The sequence below is a fragment of the Euwallacea similis genome, chromosome 27 (genome assembly GCF_039881205.1).
Source record: "Euwallacea similis isolate ESF13 chromosome 27, ESF131.1, whole genome shotgun sequence".
In the NCBI taxonomy this organism is placed as follows: domain Eukaryota; kingdom Metazoa; phylum Arthropoda; class Insecta; order Coleoptera; family Curculionidae; genus Euwallacea; species Euwallacea similis.
In genome coordinates, this window is record NC_089635.1 from 796,020 (window position 1) to 821,045 (window position 25,026).

Genomic DNA, 25,026 nt, shown 5'->3' on the forward strand with positions numbered 1-25,026 from the left:
ACCTATGCATACCATCTGACTGAAAAAGATGAATTTTTGTACATAAGTACGTATATTTCAAACGTATTTCGTGTTTATAATTTTTAAAAAAACAGTAAAATAAATCATCTTTTGACATCAAAAATTGAATATTTTCTTTAACAAATCCATGTGCACGAACAAGATTGTTAGATACTGAGTCTATGCCTCGTACGAATACTCTTGTTAACATTTCAATGACGAGTCTACTAAATATTGTTAGATGATTCAAAGTTTCAGGAATAACACCACACAGATATTTAAGGGTGGTTATAATTTCGACATATAAAAACGGGGACACGAATTAAATAAGTAAAAGAGAGACTAAACCAACGGTCCTAAGCCTATGAACTTTAAAAAACTACTACAGCTCTTTTTCAAAGCCTGGCCCTGGCAGCGTTCCCGATAATATGTACTGAGTCATCATAATGATATCAGGAATGCGTTATTGCTGTTGTGTATCACCAAAGATGTTGATAATCCAACAAATATAATGTTGATAAAAAAATCGATGTCTTTCGATGAAAATCTAACCAAACAATACTATCTTTGAAGGGGCTTGGAATTAGAAAAAAGGCTCAAATTGAACAATTATTTAGAATTATTAGTGAGATTTTTAGGAAAATCGAGAGCCATAGCCCCTAATGTTCAAGATATATGGTATAAAAACCCCAAAAAACCAAATGCAGCGTGATGGAAATTAGTATTTGTTTTTCTTCTGTAAGCCGGATTTTCTCTTGCACTTACAAAATTTACGACACATGTGATTAGTCATTCAAATTCTCTGATTTTACTATGGTTGGAATAATTATAATGGGAAATGCCAGAGAAAATTCATATATTATTTATGGAGGATGGTGTTGAATCAGCAATGGCGACTAAAGAATAAATACAGATTTAAAATAAAAGACGGAAAATTTCCCAGAAAAATTTATTCAAATATGGTAGAAATTAAAATTTTGTACGTAATTTATTTTTAAAAGTTCTTAAAAGCTGGTTTTGTTAATGACTATATGCCTTCTAAATCCTCTTTTATGAAATTCTCAATGGAATTCTTTGATCAAACACATTTTATTCAAATTAGTTCCGGAAGTCGTATTTATCACCGATATAAATATTACATGTATATAATAACACTTTGAAGAGTGAATTACTATAATATACTTATAAATTACTCAAGGAAACTTTTACCAAACTCGTAGGGATAACTCGAGATGTTTTATTTAAATATGGTTGGGAAATTTCAGATAGAAAAAAGACAGGATTTTTTGAATTTTTCCCATTTTGTGCAGTAACAACGGCGGTTGAAAAATTAATAGCTCTAAGACACAGACAAGGTATAATAATGGCTATAACTTAAAAAAACAAATTCAAAGACATTTAACTCTATAAACAGCGTATATATTCTCTCGCAAAGAAGTGTGGGTCTAGAGTTTTGACTGCTACAAAATAACGTAAAATTGCATTTCTCAATAACTTTCGAATAAAATTGTTGAGTTATTCATTATTGTACTTCGGGTCAAAATATATCATAGGAATTAATGCACATATCATTAGATATGACACTGCCGGTTTCATTTCAAATTTTATTGTTTTTGTTTTCTATTAAGATATACCATGTAGATCAAGAGTTAAATTAAGCAGTATTCTTCCTACATTAAAGATATTTATATTTTGGCAAAGATTCTCCCATTCATTACGAACGGCACTTTTGTTTCGCCTTATTGCCCTCTTTTTTTGTCAGATCTTTTGCTCAACTTTGGAGAGATTATCTATTATAGCCTACAACATTAGCTACATCAAATGCTTGCGGAAATGACATGTATAAATTTACCCTCTTGAATAGTAACATAGCACTATGAAACGCCCCTTATTTTTAAGTTCAAAAAAGTGGACAAAAAATGTGTTTTTTCAGTTTGAGGCATTACAATGGCTGTAATATGGATTTTTTACGATGCTACGTACCGGTTATACAGTGCGGTGTCCCAAATACATTGGTACAAATTGGTAGAGGGTGAAACAGCGTTGAAAAATAATGCGGTTCAGCTGAACATGCCTTATACAAAAGTTGCCCCTTTTCGATCTACAGGATGTTAAAACAAATATTTTTTTTGTAGTTTGTCGATAAATCTTACATTTTGCAAGTTTTTGCGAATAAATCTTGCACAGGGGGGTTTTTGGGTACGATAAATCTATCTAAAATGTATATTTTTAATTAACGTATAGGTGGCGCCACCTACGTCGTACACGTATTTGGAAAACCAATATAACTTTTTAAGTAAACCTCGTAGGTTAATTTTTTGTATAAATTTGGTAAGGTTAGTCTCTTTTTCAAAGAAAAGGTATACGTAAGTAAAGTGTGTATATGTAACGGTTCTCGAGATACATATTTGCAAGTTTACATTCTAGCGCATATGCCATGAGTTCGCTGATAGCTGAACTGATATAAAAAGAATAATACAATCACACTAAAGTTAATTTTCAAAACGTTGGCCACTCACATTAATGCATTTTCTAAGTTTTAAGCTAAAATTTTGCCTCACACTGAAAAGAGTTCCGTTTTTATTTCTAATCTCATTTACTCCGTCGTGAATGTTATTTCACAGTTCTTGTCTGCTGTTAAGTACGCTCTTGTATATTAAAGATTTTAGATGTCCCCAAAAAAAGAAGTCTGGTGGATTTAGTTTTGTTTTTTTTTTACTAATAGGAAACCATAGCATATGCAGTGAGAAATGTAGTTAAAAATATCTCGAGAATAATTACAGATACGCAATTTACTTAAGTATACCTTTTTTTTTAGAAAAGAGATTAACTTTTCCAAATTTATACAAAAAATTAATCTACGAGGTTTACTTAAGAAGTTATGTTAGGTTTCCAAATACGTATATGATGTAGGTGGAGCCACCTATACGTTAGTTAAAAATAGACATCTTAGATAGATTTACCGTACCCAAAAACCCCCCTTTGCAAGATTTAATCGCAAAAACTTGCAAAATGTATGATTTATCAATAAATTACAAAAAAAAATATTTATTTTAACATCCTGTAGATCGAAAAGGAGCAAGTTTTGTATAAGGCATGTTCAGCTTAACCGCATTATTTTTCAACGCTGTTTCACCCTTTACCAATTTGTAACAATGTTTCTGAGACATCCTGTATTTTAGGGGATTATACAGGGTGTTTCTTAATTGATGGTAAAAAATAAAATAGGTGAATCATGAGCTTATTTTAAGATAAAAACTTCATATAAAGGTATGTTCTAAAATGCTTCCATTTTTTTACAGGGTATTGAAGTTTAATTTTTTTTTCGATTTTCATTAATTTTTCTGTTAGTTATAAAGATAATAAACTAAAAATTGGTAATAATCACTTTAGCATTACGAACAAACTGAAATAACAATTATTTAAAATATTCCACGAGGCGTTACTTTTCTCGTGGTCGCTCTCAATATTTTATATCAGAATTTTTTTAAGACTTTTTTAGATTTAATTCATTAACTTTATTTACGTCCTGTGGAGTATTTTAAATAATTGTTATTTCTGTTTGTTCGTAATGCTAAAATGGTTATTACCAATTTTTAGTTTATTATCTTCACAACTAACAGAAAAATTAATGAAAATTGAAAAAAAAATGAAACTTCAACACCCTGTAAATAAAACTGGAAGCAATTTAGAACATGTCTTTATATGAAATTTTTAACTTGAAATAAGCTCATGATTCACTCATTTCATTTTTTACCATCAATTAAGAAACACCCTGTATATATATTAGGAAATACCACCCTTATAAATCTTTATGTTTCACTTATTTTTAACTAGTTTTTTGGTTGGAATTAAAAGTATTTGAACAAAGAAAACTTTTTTTATTGAGCATCGTTTAAAATATTTTCCTCTATAGATACAGAGGTTCATCGTTGCAGAATACAGGGCCCTCGAGATAAATAACAATTATTATCATTATTATCGTTAAGAAAACCTGTTAGCATACTGTAAATATCCCGTACCATTCCATTAATTTAAACACGTAAATCACAAGCAAAAGCACTCATAATTCATGTTCTGAAACACATTTCAAATCCGGTGGGGAGTTTCCACTTTTCATTCAGTTGTCCCTAAAGGCATCAATCCGCAACACATTCCATGTTGGCGAGAAAGTTTCAACTATCCTCCCGGTATATGCAACAGGGCAAAGTTTGTCAGCGTTTCATTCCCATCAGGAAAAACTTGCATAACTTGCTAAACTATTATACAAGTAAGGCCCCCTTGAAGCTTAAAAAATAACTTTTAACCTGGATTTATACATCAGCAAAAAGCATATGTCAAAACTTTTTTAAAACAACCTCTGTTTGACGCAAGAACTTTTTAGAGACCACCTTGAAGCAAATATAATAATAATATTTATAATGGCTCGTCAGTCAGTTTCTAGATAAAACTTTAGTTCAGTTCTATTTTGAGTTCACTGAGTTTCTGTAAATTTCTTTTCCGACCATTATAATAACATTTTCACGGAACGAACAAAAACATTTTTACCTGAAAATTCCTTTCGGTTACATGACTGTATTCAATAATAAGCCAATCCAATTATCTTCAAAAGGGCCTTTAAACTGAAGTTCTCTAAATTTGTTTAAACTAGGTCAAACGAAATTTCAAGCGCAATACTTTTGTTCTGGCTGATTTTAACATAATTAAACTTGCCAGTTGCCGAATTTATCAGTAACATCGATCGACAAAAAGTATTATAAGTGTATAATCAAGCGTACAGCAACACAAGAACAGCAAAAAATAGAGTAGTTTCTAAACTTCATTATTTTGCCTAGCTATTGATCCTATCCAGAGGCAAGAGTTTAATATCTCAGGAATTTCTTGGTACCTCGAAGGAATTTGTAAGTCTCTGAGAATATTTTCCAGCTATCAAAGAAGTTTTAGTTAACTTTGTTGACTTCCTAAAATTTTTTGGAATTTTAGGTATGTTTCTGCAAAATATCTTATAGCATTTTCTGGAACCTCAAAGGATTTTTTAAAGCTCCATATCATTTGTGCATGTGTGAGCAATTTCGAAGGCCTTTGGAAATTTTCTTATGGCCTTTAAAAATTTTCTATGATATTCAATTCGGATATAAATCCCATAAATCAAGCCAAATCCAATCTACTTCCTGGATTAATAATTTTCATTTATTGAAGTATTGTAGAAAAGTAATAATTTGCCAAAATATTCGCATGGAAATTGCCATGGCGACGAAAACGTGAATCTTCGACAAATCAACATAATAAACCATCAACTTTAATACCATGTGGGATTATTTGCCAAGATGGATTGTTCTTCAAGTGTTCGAGGTTGCTACTGTTTAATTCCCAAATCGTTTCATAATTACAAGGGCTTACAACTGCAAATTGTTTTTAATGATTAGATGAAATTGCAAGAGCTGTTGAAATCACGAGTCAGTTAGAGCTCAATATTGCTCTAAGTGGATAGTACAATAATGTAGTTGTTTAAGCTCGTACCCTCAAATTCATTTACAGCCCACTTAAGGGTATCTTAAATTTATATTATTATGATTGAACGTTCAAGATTTCTTCTTAATTATACGTAGGTAATGTGAGGTTTAAAACATTTTATTAATTGTTAATACCGGATCCTGCAACAAGATTGAACGGTTTTGAGAAACTTGCCGTGGAAAAACAAATGAAGTCATACTTGTCAAAGTGGGACTTTTTGGCTCTGTCAATTTGACAAGTGCTAATTTGACAAGTATGGCTAAATGGAAAACAAACCAACGTGTTTTTTCTGTAAAGAGTTTTATTACTATGCGATATGTAGTACAGACACAAAAGTGCTTCCGCAATAAATTTCATGTGCCACGTCGCAGACACATTTCGACAAGAATGGCGATTTTAAGATAAGTAAGGTGCTTTGAAGAAACAGGTAGCGTCGTGTCAAAGTTTCTTGGTAGTGCTCGTACAACTCCAGAAATTATTGAATCCAGGCAACAGTTCAGCGAAATCCATTGCGTTCTGCCGCCAGGCACGCAGTAGTGTTAAATATCTCGGATCGAAGTTTAAGACGAATTTTGCATGAATACTTTCACCTATTTTAAATACGGATTGTTCATAAATTAAATGACCTCAATTAAGAAGCCCGTTTACATTTCTGTAGACAAATATTAGAAGTGTGAAATAACGATCGAAATGTTCTCAATGGGCTTATCATATCGGACGAAGCTCATCATTCATGGATACGCTAACAAACCGAATTTTGGTTATTGAACATATGACAATACAAGGGAGCTGCGTGAACAACCTCTTCACGGCCAAAAAGTGCCAGTGTAATGTGGAGCATCCGCTTTTTGGCATGATTGGACCATGCTTTTTTAGGGAAAACAGCCATACCGTTACCGGCTATTCTAAACGATATGTTATGATTTTGGACACATATGTAAATTTAGAATTTCAAAAAAGAGGGCAAAATAATATATGATTACAACAAGACGGTGCCACAGCTCACACTACTAGGCGAAGTCTAACTGTTTTACGGCAAATGTTCCCACGGCGCCTCATTTCACGTTTCGGTGACATTCCAAGACCCTCAAGATCTCTGGATCTGACAGCATCAGATCATTTTCTTTGGGGTTATTTAAAGGCAAAAGTGCACACTGGTCGTCCTCAGACAATACAAGACTTAAAAGATCGGATTAGGGAAGCGGTCAACGGAATTGACCAAGATTTGCTTTAGAACGTGTCCGAAAATTTTAGGAAAAGATTGAAAATATGAGTTCAATGAGCATGGCAAACATCTTAAAGACATAATTTGGCAACATTAAGAAATCACCAACAATAACGATCATGCTTCGGTGACGGTTGATTGAATCGCTACACTTAGTTCTCACAGCAAGCTTTATAAAATAGTTCAATCCTGCTTGCTGGACCCAGTATTTTGGCTAGTTAATGTCAATTCTGCTAGAATTAATTGGACTAAAACATGACGTAAAACAATAGGTGATAGATTTGATGTATTCTTACCATATTTATTCATATGCTTTGTTACCCCTCAGCTTCGCTCGGCTTGCCATCATTTTTTTAGAAATATGGATTAGTGCGAGGCTTAACTTTGACATTTTGAGCAATGATACGTATTGTTATTCCATGGCCATGCACCTTAAAACAGAGCTGTACGATTAAGGCGGGTTTCCACCGCAATGCGTACAAGTCATTTTTAGCAGATAAGCTTTCGAGGCACATAAATTAATACCGTTAATGCTAGTTTACAAGCTGATGGAATATCTCCCACACATGTAGAGAAACATCATTGATTTTATACCGCCAATCAATCAGTGGATAACTTTTCAATTAAGCCTTTAGCTAGATGGACACAACGTAAATATTTGCCAAAACATCCTGGTGAAGGGCATCTTTTTAATTACGGCCTACACATCCCATGTCGAAAAACTAAAAGGGAAAGATAAAAGCAACATTTTCCCTCAAATCACCATCCTTGGCACTTGGCATTTAAAAACCTTTGAAGGGAAGAGTAAACGTCGAGATATGTACAGGGTGGCCACCGAGAGGTGACCCTGTACCTTATCTCAAAAACTGTAAGAGTTACAAAAAAACTTTAAATATAAAAGTTTCATAGTTTTGTTAATAGTTTTAAAGTACTTTATGTTTATGTGTACAGCATGTCTCATTTTCGCGGAATGGAAACCAACTTTCTTATTTTGAATTAGACAGTATACGTTTTATTTTTTTATTTGATTCTACATAAAAATCTAAGCCTTTTTTGTATTTAGTCATATATACTTACCTCTCATAGTTTTTGAAATAATGAAACTTTCATTTTTTTTTCAAAAAATCAACTAGCAAGGAAATGGTAATATTTACTTCAATATGCAAATCAAAACGATAATTTTTAAATAGCAAGTGAATGATGGTCTACTAACACTTGATATCTGGTCACTTTGCATTATTAATATACAGGGTGCCGAAAAATTTTGATAAAAAAATTGAATTTTTGACGGGCAAAAAGTCAAATATTTTAAATGGGACACCCTATATATTAACTTATATTTTAAATGACTTGTATTTTCTCTATATTTTTTCATATATATGTCCTATACAAAAAGTTAACTTGTTTTTGATTTATAGGTAATTATTTGTAGTAGTGAATATTTCTTACTTCGAACTTACGTTAAAAAGAGCAGAACATTTATTTTACATACACGCAGATCTACAGAGAATAATAAGTAGGCCATGACACATCTTAAACGGCTAACGATATTTGAATTTTTTAAATAATAAAATTGTTCAACTCATAGCGGCATTGCCCCAAGACATTAAAAACAATCTTGTGTTTCAATAAGGTAACGCCCCATATCATACGACGAGGCAAGTAACACGTTATTTGCAACTCAATTTTGAAAAGTGGATAGGGAGACATGATTTTTTTTACTGGCCCGCCAGAAGTCCCGACTTTACCCCTTTAGATTTTTTTTGTTGGGACATCTAAAAGGTGTAGTTTATAAAAATAAAGTAAGCGATGTCGAAACTCTAAAGCAGAGAATTAGCGCTGAAATAATTCATTTAAATCAAACAGATTTTATCCGCAATTCTATTAATAGATTAGAATTAGTATACACTACTTGTATAGCTAACCGCTGAGGATATGTTGAAAATATAATTGAGTTATAACATTATGTCTTTTATGTTTTACTGGTTAGTGTTCTGCCCTTTCTAACGTAAGGTCGAAGTAAGAAATATTCACTACTACAAATAATTACCTATAAATCAAAAACAAGTTAACTTTTTGTATAGGACATATATATGAAAAAATATAGAGAAAATACAAGTCATTTAAAATATAAGTTAATATATAGGATGTCCCATTTAAAATATTTGACTTTTTGCCCGTCAAAAATTCAATTTTTTTATCAAAATTTTTCGGCACTCTGTATATTAATAATGCAAAGTGACCAGATATTAAGTGTTAGTAGACCATCATTCATTTGCTATTTAAAAATTATCGTTTTGATTTGCATATTGAAGTAAATATTACCATTTCTTTGCTAGTTGATTTTTTGAAAACAAAAATGAAAGCTTCATTATTTCAAAAACTATGAGAGATAAGTATATATGACTAAATACAAAAAAGGCTTAGATTTTTATGTAGAATCAAATAAAAAAATAAAACGTATACTGTCTAATTCAAAATAAGAAAGTTGGTTTCCATTCCGCGAAAATGAGACATGCTGTATACATAAACATAAAGTACTTTAAAACTATTAACAAAACTATGAAACTTTTATATTTAAAGTTTTTTTGTAACTCTTACAGTTTTTGAGATAAGGTACAGGGTCACCTCTCGGTGGCCACCCTGTACATACGCATGTTGTTATATTGATATTTCCAATTGTTTCCTCACAAACATTTGATATTTAGGATGTTTACAACTCCGAAAAACATTACTAAGAGAAATTATTTGTTCACGGGGGATGTATAAGTAAAAAAATCCGATTTTTTATGCTAGAAAGACTTCTAAAAGTTTTATCGGCAAGTCTAAGGGCAAATTGGTAGAACCATTCAACTACGGATCGAATTAGAATTTTAGGTATTGAATATTTTTTTGAATATATTTTTCCAAAGAAACTTCCCAAAAATCTGCAAAGCGGTAGTGAATTGCATGCGAGCTCATACATTTAAGGCACGAAAACTTGCATGGAATGCCTGTTTAACAGCTCCTTATGGGAAACCCCAGGTTGTTCAAGTAAAATTCAGGTATTTAAAAAAATGCCACTGGATACTTCGCGATAGCATCTAATAGCTTTAAAACCATATTGTAAATAAACACATTCGCTAACAACAACCTTACCAAAGTAAAACAATAATTTTACACTCTCGCCATTATGAAAGCCCGGAGTATTTCAAATGACAAATCCCTACATTCTCATATAGCTGACCTAATTAATTCCTCCATGTGCGGTGAAATGACAATTTATAATCACAGAGAACACCAAGGTCCCTGAATGACGTGCTATGAATCCGCCCCTAGTTATGCAATTGATAATCATAAAGGACAACTCACTTAACAGAATAGGCAAGAGGCACCTTAAACACGAGTAGCAATCCTGAAATGTATTATCAGGTGTGTAAATTAATTCACGACCTTCTTTTAACAATTTAGACTTTTATTTATGTAGGTTTTTATTATCGTTGTCTAGTTTTATTCCAATGATGGATACATTATTTTAATCTCTGTTCCACGGATAATAGGTACGGATGAGCCACTCGAAAGAAAGAGAACCCCTCAGGTTCGGGACGATCTTAAATACTAAATCTAAGGGTAATAAAACAGTGTCGTGCCCTGGCTAGAGAGCAATTAATGACTTATAATACCACCTGCGGCATTACAGCGTACTGATATTACTTGGTCGCTACTTTTTCACGAATACCAACAAAGAGCGGCTGCATTTTCTCACCCATGCCGACAAAGAGTGGCTAGACGTCAATCACCCAATATAAATATTACACCAAGATAACGATCGCACCACCTTCTTAATTAACGAGAATACTGCTAACTAGGTTGAGACACTTGAGCGTCCTATATCGAGACAGCAACCCCCTCAGATCTCTTTCCATCTTAGAACTAACAAGCTAACAGAGTTAACTTAACAGTATTTCCTTTAAACCTTTAACTAACAATACTAACGCTATCATTATGTACAGCTTAGCTATTTTTCGATCGTGCCTGGACCTTGTTGGAAAAAGGGAAGTTACAATATTTACATATATACCGAAGGGCTAAAGCGATCTGACTAACGGATTCAACATTTATACAGAAAAAAAACAATTTAATCATCAAAATAATTGTCCTCACTTTCAACGCATTCTTGCCATCTATCAGACAATTTTCGGATCTCATCTCGGAAGAAAGATAGGGATTTTAATTGGATAAAATCTTCCATTATTTGGTGAACTTCTTCGAGAGATTGAAAGTGTATATCGACTAGGTGATGTTTTAATGCTCGAAAAAGGTAATAATCAGAAGGCGCAAGGTCTGGTGAATACTCCGCGTGGAGAAGGACTTCCCAGTCCTATGCGAAGATAATGTCAAGAGTGTCTTTTGCTGTATGTGATCGCGCGTTGTCGTACAACAAAATTACTTGCCGCGTTCCACTACCATTAAATCTTTTTTCCTCAATAGCATCACTCAATTTTACTAGTTGGTCTTCATAACGCTTAACATTAATAGTTTCACTTGGTTTAACTGTCTCATATTAAATTACACCTTTGGAATCTCACCTAACATTCAATAACAATTTTTGTCCGTGGATGTTTGGTTTTGCAATATTTGCTGATGGCTCTCCCGGATGAACCCACGACTTTTGTCTTTTAGGATTGTTATACAATATCCATTTTTCATCTCCAGTAACAATTTTACTTAACAAGTATTTTTTCTTAATCGTGTCAGTAGACACATAGCAATTTCACAGCCCCAAATTTTTGTTTTCTGAGCTAAGATCATGGAGCAGTGACATTCCTTTTGTATTCTTCCTAACTTTTTCAAACGTAGCGAAATAGCTGGTTGAGTCATTCCGAGTGCATCAGCAAGCTATTTTTGTGTTTGGCAGGGACTTTCATTGAGTAAGTTCTCTAACTTTTCACCGTTAGCCTTTTTTGGTTGGCCAGGGCATATTTCATCTTCGAGATCAAAATTTCCATTCCGAAACTTTTGAAATCATTTTTTACACGTACTATAAGATACAGCATTCTCTCCTAAGGCTGAACAAATCATTTCTTGCGCTCCTGCGGCATTTTTTTTAACTTGAAAAATAAAAAGGAGACAGTGCCTCAAGTGCTGCTTGTCAGACGACATTTTATTTGGTAATGTTCTTCGCGGTTAGATTAATCAAATTAAGTGGTTTGATAGCTCACGGATGACGCTTCAAAACGGACTATACAGGGTGGCCATCATCTATCTCTCAGTGTGGATAACTTTTTCATTTGAAGAAATAGAATATCAGTTAAATGGGCAAGATCGGACAAAATTTCATATGTAATGCGATACCGGTTCTAAATATGACATATTACATCATATTTCTAAAATATTAGAAACAAATTTAAAATTGCCTAAATATTTAAACTCAAATATCTCAAAATCTAATAAAGTTAAATCAATGAAATAACTTTCTTTTTGCAAATGTTTTTGCATAGAATTCAATGGTGTTAAGCAAATTTTTAGAATGACCTTGATTTTCCCTATGTGGCGTAAACTGTTTTTTTTTTTAATGGTAATTATAATTAATTATGGTCGCATAGCTTTTTTCCTGATTTCATTGATATACTTCATTGTATCATTATCTTTTTGCATGCATTCAAAATCATCAAAATAAGACAAATTTAATATTTTTAGCAAGATAGCCATGGAAAACAAAATAATTTAAGTTATACTACAACAAAAAACTAACAATAAGATAAAATATCAACCAAATGTGTTTGAAGGATTTTGGTTTTTTAACAAATAATTTAAATAAAATATTTAAACATTTTAAACAAATTTTATTTACCATAAGTGGCTAACAAAAATTAAAATGACGACACGAAAACGATAATGAAACCAAAAAAAAATCTTGTAAGAAATATTAAATTTAGCTGATTTTGATAAATTTGAATGCATGCAAAAAGTTAATAATACAATGAAGTATATCAATGAAATCAGGAAAAAAAGCTATTTAATGCGTCCATAGCCAAATATGATTACCATTAAAAAATACGTAAATCACGTCATATCTGGAAAATTAAGGTCATTCTGAAAATTTACTTGACACCATTGAATTCTACGTAAAAACATCTGTAAAAAGAAGCTTATTTCACTGATCTAACTTTAAGAAAAAAGGTAATTACGTTAATCGAAAGTCCAACCTTCACTGATTGTGTTAACAAAATCACACTACCAAGTGTGTCAAAGGCCTTTGAAAAATTGGTGTATTTACTACATTTTCTAGTTTTCTCATCAAAAGCATTACGTATAAATTGGATGGTTAGAAATAAATTAACAGCAGTATCGCTTAATAAAACGAATAAAGGAGTTGTTATGTTGGTTTTCGGTTTATTATATCAAAATTCCAGCAACCCTCACTCACCAAATTTCAAACATAATTTTGATTAGACTGATTGAAATAGCGTCTACTCGGACTTAGCATCTACAACTTGAAATGAGATATTGAGCGAATTATTTTGAACGCTGAACGTTATTAATTTTGCATCTTTTGCGGAGTTTAATAGTCTTAATTTCATTGGCAAATTTATGGCATTTTCAGACATAAAGTTGCAATGATGATTCAGATGGAACGTTAAACTGTCTGTGAGAATGCTTAACCGATAGAGAGAGTATTAATGTGCGGTTATATTGGGATTTGCGAATTAATTATGCTATAAATGCATCAATTAATAGCTAACGCTTGAATTTTGTTTGTTTGGGTTAAATGAATCCAACATTCTGCGGCGAATGAGCCATTTTCTTCACGATATTTTAAACGACGCTCTTTTTCCCGCTCGATAACAAACAAAAAGGTAATAACAATCGTTTTTCGCAATGTTAAGTCTTTAATAATTTTTCTTGTCAGTTACTTCTTAAATCTCGCAAAAGCAATTTGCAAATTAAAAGCAGATTTTGTTTTATGAAGTGACACATTATCCCGGATTTTGTCAAAAGTGGACTTAGGCAATTTGCATCCTAAGCGGGAGATTTATAACGACTTTCTGAACCCAGAAAACAAAATTAGTAAAGTTTGGGCCTTAAAATCTAAATATTTCCCCGGCGTAGTCACTAAGTGTAAATTGAGGCATTATGTTTGAAAGGTTTTGTTCATTAAGGAATATTGCCAGATATTTTCCTTGGATTTTCTCAAAAAAATATCACGAAATAACATCTCTCGAGAATTACTTTTACGATTTAAAAAAGAGTACAGATTTGCCAAAGCAGTTTTAAGGCCCCCAAGGGCAGTTTATAAGCTTGGTTCTGCACTGCATCTGACACTCAGCACAATATTACTTAATAAATAGCAGACGCCGAGTTATGCTCGTAATAGGTTAATGGGTTTAGCTTAGGACTAAAGTTACTATCTGCTTTTTTTTTATTCCAGCCGTGAATCATTAATTTAAAACAACGTATGCCTTACTCCAAACAAACTACCCCCAGGTGGTTTTGCTGTAATTTGCCCCACTTAATGACGTCGATGCATTAAAAGCTACTTAGTCCAGCAAAATACTTTAAACTCCAAAGCTAAATTACACGATAGTACGTTCATTACAATTTCACAAAGAGGCAATCTAGCTGCGTAAATCTTTAAACTATAAAGCACTTATTTTGAGTTATAGTGACCTATATTGCACACGGTTTTATGGCCTGAAACTTAAATTAGTGACGAACATTCTGCAATGGAATTATGTCACAACCGATGAAGATATGATGCACATTTTATTAAAAATGCATCTAAATTACTCTGGAGAGAGTATTGATTTAAAACCCAGGAGGAACTAGCAATGCTCCATATATCAATACCCAAATACCAATAATAATAATGTAAGGGTTGTTACCATGGAAGAAGCTGGGGATAGAAACCCAATAAACTGCCTCTATTTTGAATAAATCAATACCGACAAGCAACATTACTTTTTATAATTTTGGTGCTTTTTTGACAAATAAGACCTTAATCCATGGTGATGAAACAGAGGAACTGACGTCATCATTACTCTTACGAGGTATATGCATCGATTGCGCCGACGCATGTTGCATCTTTGACGATAAAACGACTTCACAGAGACATTAATACATGGCGGCCTTCCGTCCAGGAATTGGCTTCAATTTTAGTGAACACCGGCAAATACTTTGTGTGCACATCGTGCACTACTTCTAAGTTGTTAATAGCAAGGCTTATTTTCGATATGATTTTTGCAGCAATCTAAATTAACCCGACTTATTTTCACTACTTAAACATTTTCAATAATTCCTGAAAATTTTCAAACAGGGCTTTCAAAATGGGTAATCACTTTTACGTACTTTTTAAACTTCGAGCACACTTGAATACCTCAAATTAATTGCCTCCACGAACTCTATTATTTTACCCATAATATTTCTTTTAGTTTTTGAGATACGACCTACTTTTTCATTTTTTAAAGTTCCGTAAATTGAAGGTGGACTGGATTCCCCAGGTTCCAGGATCACGATTAAGATAACCAAGTTTAATATAGTGTACAACTGATGCATGGCTACACCGAAAAACGGCACTGCACAAATTTCGAAATTTTTCTGAAAAATGTCTAATTTTGAAGGCACGTTATCTAGCTTTAGACAATTTCACAACTTTGAGCATAGATATCTCACCGCAAAAGCTTTAAATAATACTTAAATGTGCACCAGCCTGTTGCATAATCTCTTCTCGTTTCTGAGATATGAGACCATTTTGATATCGATTTAATTAAAACTTTAATTTATATTTAATTTGTAATTAAAACAAATGTTACTTTTAAATGTATTTCTTTGTCGCGAAATTAAATTGATTAAACTAACGCGCGTGACACCTGAATTTAGATTAACAGCCTAGAATGGCGTAATATGATAATCATACCATGTTTGCCTGGGCTACATTCTTGCCAAATCTGATCTTTAACTGGTTCAATGGAGGTCACACCTTGGCCAATCCTTTGGTTAATCTCTGGATTAAGCTCTAATCTATGCAAATGCACCTAAATGCTCGTGGAACGTAACTTGCAATAATAATAGTCCTTTATCCTAGAGGGACTACTAAAATCGCCGAGAACAAAAGGGGAATCGTTGTAATGAAATGAAGATGTATATGTGCATAAGTAGCTAACTTGTGTTCGCCTTGGGAATAAAAATCTTATTTTTATTTGTTACACTGAGAAATCTTTAAATTAAGTTCTTTCGAGAAATTGTTTGATATCTAGAGATTGCATAAGAAGTTCGTAGGGAAATCCACGAATTTTGGGGGGTGAGAAGGATATTCAAATAAAAGGAGAAACGTATATTCTTAAGGAGCACCATTAAGTCCAATCGTGCTCTTAAGAGTGCCTACTCAAGTCGGTATTTACAAGAGTAAACAACCTTATTAAGGTGTAAATAGTGTAAATTGAGGAAATCTTTTTAAAGCTTCTATAAAACATAATTGAAAGATAATATTAGGTATACTTGACCTGGTTACTTGGCTCGAGGGTTAACTTAGAGTGTTTCAAACTGGATTTTATATGTGGCAATAACAGAAGCAGAGGTTCGCGGACGTATACATTTCATCCTTCCAGACCAACCGGAAATTAATTTCCAGTGGTTGCAGGCACTTTATATGGTGAATTTCATCGGCACCCCTCACGACTGCATTTTTCAACGTGCTTTAGTAACTTCCAGGTATTAAAACAATCTTAAAGGCAGTAAAGTAGATGCTTTTCGCGAATCGTAAAAAGGCAGGAGACAGAGGGTCTTTCTTGAATGAACACTTATTCTTAATATATTTGTAAAAGCTCCGCGCAGCATTCAACACATCCGAGAATTTCGCTCTAAACTCGGCGCAAATTCAGTTTTAACTTACGTCATTAATCAACGTGGCATCAACCTCCAGCAGATAAATCAAACCTAGTTTTATTACCCCTGGTATGTTTAGCGTGCCTGAAACTTTTAGCGGTAACTGTTTGAAAACTGAGTTAACGTTCGACAGCGCTTCCTAAAGTTTATTACTTGATTTTTCTGGTCCTAGCTACACAACGAACCACTATCCTCAGTACCACTTTTACCTGCTCAAAATGGAGTTGGTTGCCTGTAAAAACAACTTGCAAATAAAAAGCCTTATCTTATTCGTCTTACTCTTTAGAGGATCCTGATGCGACACTCTTGTGCTCTTGCGCAAGGGCCTTCATTGATTTGTACAAAGTTGTCTGGGAAGCTGCGACAGCCTTAGGAATGGGAATATCGACCTCATAATATAATATTGAAATTTTTAATCACATCAATGTTCACGTAAAAGGATGCACACGCCTATTTCATCCCTGCGTAACAGCTGACGCAGGTCGAGCCATTTGCTGCAAATATCCCTTGAGGATAAGTGGGTGTAGCTATAACTGCGACAGTTGTACATCAAAGTTATTAAAAAGCTGCGAGGCAAATCGCCATTTCAGCTGGGGGATTATAGGGGAGCATCGATCCGATCCCCCGTCCCTACTAGTACGAGGAAAAATTGAAAACAACAGAGAATGGATTAGAGTACATTTCAATTCACCTAGTGACCTGATTTCGTTATATAACTAAGGTCTTGAACCTCCGGATAAACCTCATTAAATAATGATGCCATCATTCCTAGTATGGTTTGTAGTAAAGTCGTGTAAAATACAGCCACATTTCCTTCATATGAATTATTTAGTTCTACATTGGGGCAATTTTCGTTGAGATGAAAAATCGTGAAAATTGCTAATAAAATAAACATATAACTGCTGCTTCAAAATAAAAGGCTGCCATAAAATGGAAAAAATACATCTAAATCTTCTATACTGTCTAAAGTGCTAAAGCAAGTTTAACATAAGAATTGCTAGATGGCTGATGGATAACCCTTAGAGTTTTTTTAATGGAAAAAAATCCTCAAACATCTTTAAAAACCGGCAACATTGAGAAATTTTCCAAATTTCCGAAAATTTACCGCGGGACGCTCAAAATTCTTTGATGAGCAACTCATTTTGTGCTACAAAAAATTCTTCAAGGGCTATAAAAATCTCTTTTCAAAAACCTTTCTAAAGTTATCTATAAATTGCAAACATTTTCTAGAAAAAAGGAGGTTGCTTCTTTAATAAGTGGAAAATACCTTAAGAAATATACAAATTCAATTGGATAAAGTTACTATACCAAAAGAAAATCGTTTAAGGACAGATACAACTTTTGAATCTTTCGAAAACCCTTGCGGACAGCAGGTAACCTTGTACCCATCTTCTCATCTTAAACCTTCAGAGATACCTCCTGATGTTATCATTTCTACCCATAACGTGTAGTAGTACACGGCCACATTACTTTGTTATAAATAATTCACTTCTACATTTCTACTCTCTAAAATTACATTCGAGAAAACTGTTTGATAAATAATCGCCGCTTGAAACTAAAACGATCTCCAATCTACAATCAATAATGCAATGAAAAAAAACATCCCAATTTTCCGTCTTGTGCATGGTAATAAAGGGAGCTTAACATCCTGTTAAAAAGCGATCACCTCAAAGTTCTTTATAAGTTTTCAACTTTTTTAATGCGGCTGCAGATAAAACTTAACTGTAACTTAATAGTGGCAAACTCAGGCCAGCTAAATTCAGCTCTTTTTCTGAAATTCCCTCTAAAAAGAGTGAAAAAGGCTACAAATCAGAGATGTTTCCAGCAAAACAGCACTGATACAAAATACAAAAAGAAAAGCTTTAAATCGCTTCTGAAAGTGAGTACAAATTTTACGGCCCGTCCACTTCCCCAGGAAAACTGTCTGGTTCAGATCGACCCTCTCAAGAGATTTAGTTCAAGTTAGCGGTTCGCAGAAATATTTTTTTGCAGAATATGTTATAAATTTCCATCAAAAATGTAGGGATTAGTGACTATAAATCAAATAAGTTGGATTACGCCAACACTTGCTCGTGCGTTGGGACTTTTCGTTCAACAAGAACAAGCAATTTGTTCCTCCGCTAGCAAGTTTCATTGAACACGATATCTGAGTCTTTGAGACATTAATTAATAACTGCTTTAAAGTGTTTTTCTTAGACAAGTAGGAAGTGGGTGCTTATCTAAACGTCCTTCTTCTCGGAAGGTCCCTATTAAACGTAGCAAATCGATTTGTTAGCTAGAAAAGTGGAGGCTATTATCCACCCACATGCTTCTTTGGCCATATTTATCCTTCACAAATCTAAGTAATTCTTCTCCAAAAACTTTTAACTCCTGAAAAAGTTTAAATACTAAATTTGTCGATTCTAAAATTTCTTTGCTTCTCCAGATTCCACCGAATTTAAAGCTTTCATAACAACTCTACAACTCTACAAGTCCTGGATACTCTTGAAGTTTTGTTTTTGAAAACACAACTATTCAAACGAAATAATACCGAACATTTATCTTCTATTTATGTTTTTAAATTATTGTTAAGCCAAAACAAGGATTTCCAATTCCTAAACAACAAAGTTTCACGCCAGGGCAAACATCTCATGAAACTTTCTTAAGCACTTTCAAAGCGCATCAACTCAACCAACTCTCTTGCTTTTTTTTTATTATTTGTTGAAATCTTCACATCAAATTTTAGTAAAAAGAGATTATTACAGAGTGTTTCCAAAATGATACCAAAAATTTTCCATTTGAAAATATACCGATTTAACTCAATATATCTACATACAACCATGTTTTTTGTAATATAGGGCTTCAAGATTGATTAAAAAAAGGTTTTTTCATTGTACAATTTTGTAACGACTTGTAACATTTTGATTCAACGTACATGGTGTGTCAAACAGGGATGTACTGGACGCAATTTGAAATAGATGGAAACAAGGACCAAAAGAAGTGTAAATGAGAAACTTAATTTTGAAAAATCTGTAGGTCTAAAAACGTTAGCAGAAGGGCTTTCCGCAATTTGGAAATCATGCTTTTTAATTCTGTAAAAGCTTAGCGAAAATGAAGAAAATGAAAATAGAAAAAAGGCTTTCAAAAAATTTCTGGAATCAAGAACACTGTGATGAGAACAAAGCTTTTACTCGTGTACGTCATTTGAGTTCAAATGGCGCATTTTATTTTTTAACTGAAGAAATTTAATTTAAGAAATTTGTGGTGTCGTTTAATCCACGTTTTTCTGGGACACCCTATATAACTAGGGAAAAATCCAAACAAAACCAATTATAAATTACTAAAAAACTTTAAAAAGTAGGGCGTTTTCTCAAATAAGTATTTCATTTTGCTTAGTTACTTCATCATTTATAAATATTTAATATCAGACCCTGTAAATAATTCATAGAGTGGCAGGGAAATTTCGAGATGCGTAAAACAATAAAAAGATGGAATTAAAAGAATATTAATCAAACGACTTCAAAGGCGAGTGGCCGATAAGTTCCGAAAGAAGTCGGAAGATTTACATTTTCTTTAGTAGAGAGAAAACTGGACGAAATCAAAATTCTATTTTTGACTCATAAATAAATCATGAAGTTCTTATCCCTTCGTGTCACTTCCAGTAATAAAAAACAGGGTAGAAAGTAAAATGTTTTATTCCAAGAAACGAACTCACTCCGATAGGGAAATTAAACATTTGTTTTAAGCGAACTTTGTTACACCTATTTTGTTTCCAGCAAAGAAACATGAAATTTCCACACAGTTAATATCCCTCGGGATTATCGATCAAGGACTCCACAAAGAAGACTATATTAAAAATTGAAGAAAATTTGCCAAATTGGCTGACTATAAAATACTTGCATGACCTGCTGATTATTTCAGTATGAGAACAATGCCGATAGAAATTTGAGAAATGGTTTTAATTGGGAGAAGAAAATTTCCACTAGAGCTATTTGTATCTTACTGAAGTACTTTAGCGGGGAAAGGTCGAAGGTATAAAGTAAGCATTAAGATGTTTACGAGGATATTTGAAAGCAAAACCAATAACTGACGACAATAAAACACAATCTCCCTGTTTTACATCTGTAAAACCCGGGGCTTTGCAAGGCCCTTGGCTTAGAACCCACTTTATTCCATCTAATCTAGTTTCATATTAACACATTTTATATAGATTTAATAGAAGTTGTACTCGGTCACAGGACGGACATTAAGGTTTTATACGTCATAGAGACCAGCCATGTAGAAAATTTTATGCTTTAATCATTTCTAAATTTAAAATAAACGCTTTACCGTTGGTTCAATCAACTATTGAGTGTCCAAGTACCAAACCAACTTACGTAGGTAGTACCTATTCAGTTATATTTATACCTTTGGCAACTAAAGGTATTTTATAGGTGAACACAGTATTTGTGAATATATTTGTGTACGTGCTAATATTGCCGGATTTCGATATGGAATATGTGACAAATATTATTGCAAAATACATTAGGGTATGTTTCCCGGAAATGCTAAAGTTGTCTGTTTTTCAAATTTCCATGTGACCCTTTATGTTTCAAATGCCCTAATGATTAGGTGCCTAATCAACTATCAATATAATATCAATCGATATAGGAAACTAATTACACTTTTATTTTAAATATTATCATTAATTTTAATTGCTCTCCGATTATTAATTGAATGAAAACTTTTCATATGTTTGTATGTACCTAATAGGGAAGGGACAGTGACGAAAATCTGGAATTTAGTGACGAGGATTTGGCTGGAGGTAAGTACCTGCAATTCATTTTTTTTATCCTCCCTTTGGAGAAATTCTCATCCTATATTCACAGTACTATGGCTTATGCCGGAAATAGGGAGCACAACAAAATACATGTATATTTTGATATCGAACATATCTCGTTTAGTTCAGAAATCTCCAGTACTGGTTAAAAATTGAAAAATAACAAAAACTATAACCTACATCTGATTTTAAAAATTTAAGTGTTGAAGCTTCTTATGTTTACACACCCTGGACAAGACAGCTCAACTGAGATCCAGAATGCTTGCAATTAAGGGATGTTTGTTTATAACATAATACTAAATATTGATATTTGATATTCCACATAAATATACTGTAAATATCTATAATATCAACATCATTATTAAAATAAATCGTAATTTTCCGAACTTCTGGTATGATTGCAGCCCATCCCAGATCCACTGTCGGAAGACAAACTCGCAAAATTACGATTAATCTTCATACCGGTAAGTATGACAAATATCCAATTAATCATTAAATTTTCAAGCTTAAGAGCCCTGGAAACGCAGTTTGAGGGACTTAAATTTTTGAGAACTTTTCGATATTACAAAAATAAAGAATGAAGACGATCTCTGTTTCTTTCTGTGAACTAAGCACTGCAATATATCATACAATTAATTTGTTCTATTTTTTTTTGGAACAATCGATCAGCAAATTTTCGAGATATCAACGAACAAAATTTGAAAAATGGGAAAAGTACAATGCTTCCATCATTTGAAAGTTTGAAAAATAGGAAAAAATGCAGCAACGAGACGTTAAATTTGTTACATTTTTTAGACCAACAACTGGTTAACAAATTCTTGAAGAAACCCAAGAAATAAGTGTAGAATCGCGTCCCTTGTAGATAGGTGTTACTGTTAAGTTGTGTACATGTTAGATAGTAGGCATTAACTTTAAGATTGTCATATCCCTGGGGTACGACCCTGGAGGGCATTAGTTGGGGCATGGGAATTTCTCATGCTATGTCTTGTCGGTGTTGGAAATCCCCGCAATAAACCGGGTCGGCATTGGAACCGTCTGTAATATACTTTGTCAGCATTTGAATTACCCTTGATAGATTTCGTTGGCCCTATAGTGGCAGTTCCAATTCCCAGCTAAGACGTAACGGTTTGAAGCGGCGGGTGGTGCAGATGGCACCCTAGCCAGGGTACGCCCATGGTTTATCACCATGGGTTTTAGTATTTAAGATTTTGCAGGGCATGTACAAGGCCCTCTTTTCTTCTGAGTCCCGTTGTCGTTGGTAACTCAGAAGTCGCGTCCGCGCTCGCTAAACTCACAAGTTACTTTATACTCTCTGTTGAGGTTCCTTCGATAAACGAAACTACGAAAACAACAATTTGGTTTACGAAAGTGAACTGTATTAATTTTCACTTATATAAATAATGGTAAAGTATTGGTCTAAGTATGAAGTGGGAGTTTGCTTAGTTGGGAAGATTACGAACTACGTTTACGATCACATGTCTGGAGCGAGCACCGGTCGAAGAGAGCAAAATTACTGCGATCATCCCTTAAGTACTAAACCCGAGGAACTCCAACCAGGGGCGCACCAATACCAGAAGCCCTTATGGGTAATGGTTGCGCCTAAAGTCACAAATCGCCGCCATCTGGCAAATACCTATACAAGCCGCTTTCATTGAAGTATTGCAGATCCGCCGAACTGCGGATCGCGGCAATGGTCCAATTTAGAAAGCTTCCTTTAACGAGCAGCGTATTTCCCAGCCATAAAGAGCCCTTCGATATGGCCTGATGGGTACGATGGTCTGGCGCCCAGATGGAATCCTTCAAATACGTATCGATACACATGGGCGTAACTTAAGGGATAAAAGTACAAAATAAATTAACTAAGCAAACTACGCCAAGAAACAATAACCTAAAGTCCTTAACACTCTCTTTTATTCACTTTACATTAATAAACGCATACTTATAGTCCTTTCCTATCTGTGATTTCATTATAAGATATAAACACCATCCTATATCTACAGTAGTACAAAATCCGATACTACATAGGTGACTAGGTACCAACTCCCCTATGCCGAATGCCTAATGTAAATATACCGACAATTACTCACTTCGAGACAATGAGAGTTACAAAATTAGTTAAATAGGGAAAAGTTATCATTTTTGGAGACTTTTATTATATTGTAACCGGCGTTGTTAAATTATTTTTCATTCCCGAATTGTTATGAAAAATGTAAAATTGGGCAAAATTTTCATTAAAAATGTCTTAAAAACTCTCAATCTCATCAAAAAAAGTTAGCTACTTCCAAAGCTACACATATTTACATACAGGTATACATTTACTGATATATTTCTAAGTATGAATACTTGTAATTTTAAGCATTCAGGAAGTAATTAAAACAAGACAATAGTTGGTATTTGCTTACTTTTGTATATACCATTTCCCTATACAGTATAGGTTTATTTATTTATTTTATATACCAAGCACATTAAGAATATCCCATAGAGCTTTAGGAGTGCTCTACCCTCTCCTTGTTCATTGTGTTTAGTGAAAGGAGCAATACATTTTGAGCCTGATCCGATACAATACAAAGTGTTCCGAAATATCATATACATGCACACGGAATGGAGTAATTCTTGATCTTATTTTATGATTAAAAGTTAATTTAAACATAAGTCTTCAAACGCTTCATTACCCACCTACGGGGTATTGAAATTTTAAACATTTTCTAGTTTTTTATTTTTAAATACTGCAGTTTTTGAGATATTTAGCTAGAATATGAAATTGCTACAATTTAACCGTATGTATTGTACATCCAAAAATCATACTAATTTGCTCTATAAATCATGTTCGAAAAATGCTTCGTTTAAGAAATGTCATGACATAGCAGGCGGCCATATCGGCTAATTCTAAAAGGGTTCTGAATTTTTCGCTCGAAAACGAGGCGTCGTACAAAAAAATCGAAAGTGAGTTTTTTTCTTCCGTATTGACTGACGAATCCAAAATTAATTTTCATTTTATGAAAAAGTAGAGGCATACCAATTCTCTTTAAAAATATATAGACATGCTAGTAGAGGCGTCACTAACAGAACTAAAATAATTTTTTTACTGAAAAACGTGCTTGAAAGTTAACGTCTACAAAATAATTGAAATATTTCCGGCCGTTTAGGAACAATAAACATTTTTTTACCAAACTTTGACACTGTTCTTCGATAATAAAGCTTTTTTTCGAATGTAATTTTTATAGCAAACTAATATTACTGTTTCATAAAAAATATATGGTTAAATTGACACAATTACAATTTGGGACACTCTGTATAGAAAATGTGCAACTAACCCTCAACAACCCTGTAGAGAACATGTTCGACTGACCCGAAAATGTCGGCCATGGATCGGATACCTCCGAAAGGAGGATATATATACTCTCCAGCTGATTCGCTTATGAGTAAAAATTTCTATTCCATTAGTACATCACAAAGCAATACATTAATCGTAATTAATGGCACCATAACAATAATAAAAACTCTCCTGAAACTTCTTTCTTTTACGTTATTTCCGGGCATGAATCATGAATGAATCGGTCATAATCTAATAACGGGAAACAGTACATCTAACTGCGACATCTATAGGCACGCATGCTGCATTTCA

At 33.4% G+C, this 25,026-nt stretch overlaps 2 protein-coding genes across 2 annotated transcripts in view; both read left to right on the forward strand.

Moving 5' to 3' along the window:
* Nucleotides 1-25,026, forward strand: part of Csk (C-terminal Src kinase) — a 114,359-nt gene that overhangs the window by 51,837 nt on the left and 37,496 nt on the right. The window lies entirely within an intron of this gene.
* Nucleotides 1-25,026, forward strand: part of LOC136417311 (mid1-interacting protein 1-like) — a 223,246-nt gene that overhangs the window by 43,407 nt on the left and 154,813 nt on the right. The window lies entirely within an intron of this gene.